A 9,021-nucleotide genomic window follows, 5' to 3' on the forward strand; every position below is an offset into this window, starting at 1 on the left:
TTCAGCCTCACACTTGGTTGTTGTTAATGTCTGTGCTAAAACGAACTTGAATTCCTGAATACACCTCTCATTTAATAAAGTCTTAATTGAAAGGAGGAATGAGACCTACAGCCAACCAGGAGAAGATAGCATACCAAGCAGTGTCTGGGCTCTCCAGACAGGTGTGATGCTTCAGAACATCTGTGGCCAGGCTGTTTGCAAAGTTTGTGCAGCTGCCTGTTCAGGTGTATGTCATCAAAGGTCACTATGTCACTGCTCTGTATTCTGTGGCATCTAAACAGAATAAACTGGAACAAATAGAAAAGGAATGTTAAGAGTAGTTCATGTCCACAAATCTTGAAGGACCCCAAAGTAGCTGCTTTGATTATAAATCCCTACATAAAATGTTCCATTAAAGTGAAAAACCTGAATGACATGAGTGCAAAAGAAAAGTATTCTCCCCTCATGTCCAACTTGATCAACTTGCTTGCTGAAAATGGCCTTTTGAGCAGCACACTTGGCATTGTTTCTGCATTTTCTACCATGATGAGCATCCACTGTGGAGAGGTGCCATGCACAGTAACCACTGTGTCTGCTGTAGATGAAGTCACTTTTTCTGAACTGAAAAATGGTCCAGAACAGCTTCCTAAGTAAAAACCAAATACTGAAATTGGAAGATAAGATTAACCCATCCATCATGGGCAGGTTATCATCCAGATTGGAGAATAGTACATTGATATGTCTGAGAAAACCAAGATTCAGAAGTTGAGCAAGGCTATGCAAGAGGTTTTCTGAAAGTGTGGATTTTTCTGTTGGTGAAAACTCTTAAAGTTGGAGCAATAATAAAATGGTTCCTGAATAGACAAAAAAAAAGAAGAAGAAGAAGAAGAAGAAGAAGAAATGAGAAGGTGAAGAAAAGAAGTGTCTCAAGCATCTTTCCAGATGCTCCTTTATGGCTTCTATATGGAAGGGTTAGTCCTGTAGTGTCCACTATGATATGCAACACCTAAATGTGACTGTTGAATACATGAAATGTGGCTTGTATGAATAGAGGTGTACTGTAAGTGTAAAACACACACTGGTTTAAAGACTTGGTAAAAAAAAGTAATGTAGAGTGGAGGAAGAGGGTGACAAGACAGATGGGAGCAGAGTCTACTTTCCCCTGTACACGGGTGAAAAACCTAGTCAATCTTCTGAGGAACAGAGCAAACAGCCAACAGTATCCCAGCATATATGAAGATTGGAGACCAAAAATTGTAGAAGATGTTGAAAAACCACATGTAAGGAGAGTGCTTCAGGACAATAAGGTCCCTGGGACCAGCACAAGGACCAGGGTGGCTTCAGCCCCAGGTCTGGCACCCGCTGGGTCTGCTAAAGGGTTCTTCGGAGAGAGACAGGTCAACAGCTCCCTCCCCTGCCAAACAAGGATTGAGCAGCACCGGGAGAAACCTGGTTTCTTGAAGTCACATAGAGGAGAATAAGGACTAAGTGGCAAACACAGAGGGGCTATGAGCACCCACGGAGTCTGTGGATGCTGGCTGGAGAGAGTTGAGAGTTGGGCCATGATGGGTTCTGACCCGGATAGTCCCTGGTCTGGTTGGAGAATTGGGTTGTGTGATAGGCCAGGCCTCTGTATGGAGCAGCTGGCTCGAGTATGAGGAATTTCTCAAAAAGAAAAAGTGAAAAAAAAAAAAAGAGGCACTCTATAGTTGTTTGGGGAATTCTTCTGCAGCAGCTGCTCTGGGCTCCTCCCCACCCAGCTGCACAGTGCTTCTGCAGTGATGTGGTAGGCCCTGACTCACACTCGTAGCCCCAGGGAGAGTGCACGCCTGAACCTGTGGACCTGTTGACTGCTCATACCGCCACACCTGCAGGCCCGGGATGGAGCACCCCTGATCCCACTGCACAAAGGCACCCCGCACCCAACCCCTGTACTCCCTGGGAAGCAGCAAAGGTGGTGTGCACCTGCATCTGCAGCAGCAGCCACAGTGCCACCCCTGCCCTGCAGGGCTGACTTGCTTTCTGGGAGGAAGTTGGAGATGCCTCCACAGAGGAGAACTTCAGGGCTCAGGGGGTCAGCAATCCCCAGAGAGGCTTGACTCAGTGGGGGGGCTAAACTGGCCTGAGGGGTTGCTGAGAGTCCCCAGCATCTAGGACAGCAAAGAGAGAGAAGGAGGTGTGTGAACTGCCCCTAATTGGTTCAACTTGGGGACAGCGCAACTGGTGGACTGAAGGCCTAGCCTGGGCGCAGAGGGGCACTGAGGGCCTGGTGGTGAACTGGGGAACTGGGATGGAGGCTGGCCAAGTGCCAATCATTAAGAGACAAAAGCAAAACTAATTCCTCCTCAGCCTGGTGCAGCTAGGAAGACCAACAGAACTGGCTTGGCCAGTTTGAAGCCAGCAGGATGCTTTTTCTTTTTGTTAAGTAATATTTTCTTCTCTTTTAACTCCTTATTCCACTTTTTCCATCTTACTTTTTTATTCCTTCTTCCTTTCTTTCCCTTTTTATCTTTTCTTCCTTCCTTTTTTTAAAAATTCCCACAAGTGAGACAATAAAACCCGGAACTGTGAAAAGAACAGAGTGGGACACAAAAAGGGGTCATCCCAACAGCTGAGACAGTGAGATAAATTCCACTGTGCTACTCCAGAGAACTTTCAAGTTATTGTATAATTGTGTTATTATTATCATTTTTATTATTCTCACATCTTTCATTTTATTAGTATTTTTGTATTTCTTTTGTTTCTGTTTAGTCTTCTTCACTTGGCTAGTTAAATTGCATTGTTTGACTGGTTTCCCTTGTTCTCCCTTTCATAGTGTATTTTTAATTTAGTGTCTTTTACTCCACTTGTGTTCCATTACCACACTGCTCTAGGTACTATACTCCCCATTCTTGTTATCCAGATCAGATAGATTCTGTCATATGACTGTTGCTTCATTATTATTGTAAAGAATTGTTGTTCCATACCATTGTAAATACTACACAGCACACCTCCCAGATCTTAGTCCACTTGATAGTTTTCTGAACTTTATTACTGTTGTGGTTAACTTTATTCTCTCACACACTACACCTACTTTCTAGCCTTTAATCCCACTTGACCTCATAATCTGACCTCCCACAAGCTCACTGTTTCTAGATTCAAATCACAATCCTCCCCACACCAACAAGAGTCTTATCTTCTTTTGAAACGTTCTAAAAAGTGGCTACTTGGGTGAAATGCCATGGTTAACACTATACATATCCAAAGAATCTCCTATCTCTTCTCTATAGGTTGGTACTTTAAATATCATAGAATACAGTCCTGCTGTCTTAAACCATTTCATCTTCCCCCTCCAACTGATCACAAAAAAGAGTAGGTGGTAGCTGCGAATACCGTATACATGCTGGAAGATGAAACCCACCAATAAATGAAGCACCAGCAGATAACAACAGAAGAAGGTGAAGGAGGGAGTGGAAGCCACATTAACTCAACACAGGACCTATCTGGAAATTCAACTAAATGGTAGAGAAATTGCTCAGAATAAACAACTGAACAAGAGCAAGAGAGAATCCTGAAAACATTGTACACATGGAAGAACCAGCTTGAACACAACCTGCCTAAACCTGCACAACAAAATACAAGAGGTAGTGGACAGAGTGACCCACAGTTAACGAGTAGAAGGGAAGGACCCACCAAAGAAAGACCCAACAACAATCAAAACTGAAGGACATACAGAGAGCAAACATAAACAACAGCCTAAGAGCAGAGAGCTCGGGAGATCAAGGAGACTGCACCACTGAATCTCACAGGTCTTCTACCACAAAAGTTCACACCATAAACCCAGGGAGTCATAAGACATCAATTTAAGAAGCAGAGGATAACAAGAAGACTCTCACAAACAATGGGAAGACAAAGAAACAGTCCCCAAATGAAAGGAAAGGAGGAAGCCTCAGACAGAATGCTAAATGAAATGAAGGCAACTCAACTATGAGATATTGAGTTCAAAGCAATGGTTATAAGGCAGTTCAATGGGCTCACAGAGAATTACCCAAAACTACAGGGAAACTACAATGAAGTCAGTGCAAACTATATCAACATGAAAAAGAAACTAGAAACTCTCACAAGGGCCAAGAGGAAATGAAGAATACAATTTCTGAACTGCAGAACACAGTTGAAGGAATCAAAAGAAGGCTAGATGAAGCAGACAATTGGATCATGGAGCTGGAGGACAATGTAGAAAGAAGCACCAAGAAAGAGCAAGAAAAGGAAAAGAGGCTCAGAAAGAATGACGAGGGATTAAGGGAAATGAAGGACACTACGAAACATAATAATATCCATATAATAGTAAAACCAGAAGGAAAAGAAGAAGAGAAAGGGACAGAAAAGCTGTTTGAAAAAGCAATGATGGAAAACTTTCCAAATTTGATGACAGAAAAAGTCACATAAATCCAGGAAACACAGAGAGACCCAATCAAGAGGAACCCAAAGAGGGCCACTTCAAGACATATCATAATTAAAATGACAAAATTCCAAAAGAGAATCTTAAAGGCAGCAAAGGAAAAACAGGAAGTAACATACAAGGGAGCCCCAATAAAGCTAGCAGCTGACTTCCCAATGGAAATTCTCCAAGCCAGAAGCAAATGGCAAGAAATGTTCCAAGTAATGAAAACCAGAGGCATGTTATCAAGACTATTTTATCCAGCAAGGCTCTGAATTAAAATACAAGGACAAATAAGGAGCTTCCTGGACAAAATAAGCTCAAAGAATATACCACCTCCAAACCAGCTCTGCAAGAGATGCTAAAGGGACTGCTTTAAGAACAGGATGAAAAACAGTGAAAGAGAGAGAAACACAGGTATGAAAAAATGGCAATGAATAAGAACCTATCAATAATAGTCCTATATAAATGGATTGAATGCCCCAAACAAAAGACACAGAATATCAGAATGGATGAGAAAACATGACCCATACATATGCTGGCTACAGGAGACCCACCTCAAAACAGAAGACCTCCACAGACTGAAAGTGAAGGGCTAGAAACAAATATTCCAATCAAATGGACAGGAAAAAAAAAAGCTGGGGTAGCAATACTAATATCAGACAAAACAGACTTCAAAAAAAGAACCATAAAATGAGACCCGGAAGGTTACTTCATAATACTCAAGAGAAGAATCCACCAAGAAGACATAAACATAGTACATATACATGCACCCATCATAGGAGCACCCAAATACAGAAAGAAAATCTTGGAGGACTTCAAGATATTGACAGCAACACAATTACAGTAGGAGATTTTAACACCCCACTGTGAAAAATGGACAGATCTTCCAAAAAAATATCAACAAAGATATTGTGGTATTGAACAATGACCTAGATCAAATGGACTTAACTGATATATATATATAGAGAGAGAGCCCTTCATTCCAAAGAAGCAAAATACACATTCTTTTCAAATGCACATGGAATATTTTCAATGATACAACACAAAACAACACTCAACAAATTCGAGAAAATTGACATTATAACAAGCATTTTCTCCGACCAGAAGAAATTGAAAATAGAAACCAACCTCAAGGAAAAAACCCAAAACACTTAAAATTTTGGAGATTGAATAGCGTGCTATTAAACAATGAGTGGGTCAAAAATGAGATTAGGGAAGAAATGAAAAAGTTTCTGGAACCAAGCAAAAATGAACACACAACAATCCAAAACTTATGGGACACAGTGAAGGCAGTCCTGAGAGGGAAGTTCATAGCGAGATAGGCCTACATAAAAACACATAAAAACAGTTAAAATAAACAACCTAACCCTAAATCTACAAGAACGCGAAGAACAACAATGAAGCCCAGAGCAAGTAGAAGGAAGGAAATAACCAAGATCAGAGCAGAATTAAATGACATAGAGACTAAAAGCACAGTTCTAAGGATAATAAAGATCCAGGAGCTGGTTCTTTGAAAAGATAAACAAAAATGAAAAGCCTTTCAGCAGGCTCATCAAGAAAAAGAGAGAGAGGACCCAAATAAACACAATCGGAAATGAAAGAGGAGAGATTACTACTGGTGCCACAGAAATACAAAGGACTGTAAGAAATTACTATGAAGAGCTATATGCCAAGAAATTGCAAAACCTAGGTGAAATGGAAAAATATCTAGAAAAATATAATCTTCCAAAACTCAATGAAGAAGAAGCAGAAAGCCTGAACAGATCATTAACAGTGATGAAATTGAAGCAGTAATCAAAAAGCTTCTGACACACAAAAGCCCTGGAGCAGTGTGTTTCACAAGAAAATTCTACAAAGCACTTAAGGAAGTGCTAACCCCTATCCTTCACAGACTATTAAAAAAATTGAAAATAATGGAAGACTGCCAAACTCTCTTTATGAAGCCAAAATAATCCTAATCCAAAAAGCAGATAAAGACACAACAAAGAAAGAAAACTTCAGGCCAATATCACTGATGAACATAGATGCTAAAATCCTCAACAACATACTGGCAAACTGCATCCAGCAATACGTTAAAAAGATCATACACCATGATAAAGTGGCATTTATCCCAGGGATGCAAGGAAGGTACAATATTCACAAATCAATAGCATAACACACTACATAAACAAAACAAAAGACAAAAATCACATGATCATATCAATAGATGCAGTGAAAGCATTTGATAAGGTAGAGCACCCATTCATGATGAAAACACTCAGCAAAGTGGTAATAGAGGGAACATTCCTCAACATAATAAAGGCCATATATGAGAGTCCTACAGCCAACATCATACTCAATGGACAAAATATTAGAGATTTCTCACTGAGATCAGGAACAATACAAGGATACCCACTTTCACCACTTCTATTCGACATAGTACTGGAAATCCTGGCAACAGCAATCAGACAAGAAAAAGAAATAAAAGGCATCCAAATTGGAAAGGTGGAACTAAAACTGTCATGGTTTGCAGATGATATGCTAGTGTTCATAGAAAATCCTATAGACTCCACAAAAAACTACTTGACCTAATAAATGAATTTGGCAAAACAGCAGGATACAAAGTCAATATGGAGAAATGAAAGGCATTTTTCTACACCAATAATAAAGCACCAGAAACAGAAATCAGAAAAAAATCCCATTTGATATAGCAACAAGAAAAATAAACTACCCTGGAATAAATCTAACCAAGGAGGTAAAATATCTGTACTTAGAAAACTATACAACACTGGAGAAAGAAATTAGGAAAGACACAAACAAATGGAAGCATGTACCATGTTCATGGATTGGAAGAATTAACATCAACTGAATGGCCATATTACCCAAAGTCGTTTATATATTCAGTTCAATCTCTATTTAAAAAACCCATGACATATTTCACAGATATAGAACAAACATTTCAGAAATTCATATGGAATCATAAATGACTCTGAACAACTGCAGCAATTTTAAGAAAGTAGAGCAAAGTAGGAGGGATCACAATACCTGATATCAAACTGTATTACAATGCCACTATAATCAAAAGAGCCTGGTACTGGCATAAAAACAGGCACATAGACCAGTGGAACAGAACAGAGAGCACAAAAATAAACCCAAGTCTCTATAGTCAATTAATATTTGAAAAGGAAGGAAGAAGCATAAAATACAGTAAAATTAGCATCTTCAAGAAATGGTGTTGGGACATCTGGACAGTTAGATGCAAAAAAAGTGAAACTCGACCACTAACTGACATCATACACACAAATAAATTGAAGGTGGATAAAAAACTTGAATATAAGTCATAACACCATAAAAGTCCTAGAAAAAAACATTGGCAGGAATATCTCAGATATTTCATACAGCAATATTTTCACTGATATGTCCCCTAAAGTAAGGGACATGAAAGAAAGAGTAAACAAATGGGACCTCATCAAATTAAAAAGCTTCTGCTTTGCTAAAGGAAACAACATTAAAATGAAGAGAGCCAAGCATATGGAAAAAAGTATTTGTCAATGACACCTCAGACAAGGGTTTAATCTCCAAAATATATGAAGAACTTACATGACTCCACTCCAGGAAGACAAAAAACCCAATTAAGAAATGGGCAAAAGACTTGAACAGACACTTCTCCAAGGAGAACATACAGAGGGCCCAGAGACACATGAAAAGATGTTCAGCATCATTAGCAATCAGAAAGATGCCAATTAAAACCACAATGAGATACCACTTTACAACTGTCAGAATGGCCATCATAAACAAACAAGTGTTGGGGAGGATGGGGAGAAAAGGGAACCCTAGTGGACTGTTGGTGGGAATGCCGACTGGTGCAGCCACTGTAGAAAACAGTATAGAATTTCCTCAGAAAACTAAAAATTGAACTGCCTTTTGACCCAGCAATTCTGTTCCTGGGATTATACCCTAAGAACCATAAAACACCAATCCAAAAGAACCTATGCACCCCAATGTTCATAGCAGCACAATTTACAACAGTCAAGTGCTAGAAGCAACCTAAGTGCCCATTAGCAATAGAGTGGATCAAAAAACTATGGTACAATTACACAATGGAATTCTATGCAGCAGAGAGAAAGAAGGAGCTTCTACCCTTTGCAACAACATGGATGGAACTGGAGAGCATTATGCTAAGTGAAATAAGCCAGGCCATGAGGGACAAATACCATGTGATCTCACCTTTAACTGGAACATAATAAACAAAAGAAAGAAGCAAGCAAAATATAACCAGAGACATTGAAATTAAAAACAATTTAACAATAGCCAGAGGGGAGGAATGAGGGGATAGTGGGGAGAAGGGTTTTCAGGAACTACTATAAAATGACACATGAACCAAACAAAGGGGGAGGGTGGAAGCAAGGGAGGGAGGTGGGCTTGGCTTGGGTGGGCAGAGGGATGGGGAGAAAATGCAGACAACTGTAACTGAACAATAATAAAGTAATTAAAAGAAATCTAATGCAGTTAGCTTTTTTGTTTTAATTTAGTCAAATAGTGTTTTCATATAAATGAATGCCCATTGAAGTCTTTGTATCCTGTACTGTTAATAAAGGCTTTACTAAATGTTTAATAAAAAAATGTAATGTAAAATATATTGT

At 39.5% G+C, this 9,021-nt stretch overlaps 1 pseudogene; it reads left to right on the plus strand.

The window, feature by feature from the left end:
* Positions 1-98: 98 nt before the first annotated feature.
* Positions 99-774, plus strand: LOC123805017 (annotated as a pseudogene).
* The last annotated feature ends 8,247 nt before the right edge of the window (positions 775-9,021 follow it).

Source organism: Phyllostomus hastatus, unplaced genomic scaffold (genome assembly GCF_019186645.2).
Source record: "Phyllostomus hastatus isolate PE091 unplaced genomic scaffold, TTU_PhHast_1.1 phas_scaffold_28, whole genome shotgun sequence".
Taxonomy (NCBI): Eukaryota; Metazoa; Chordata; class Mammalia; order Chiroptera; family Phyllostomidae; genus Phyllostomus; species Phyllostomus hastatus.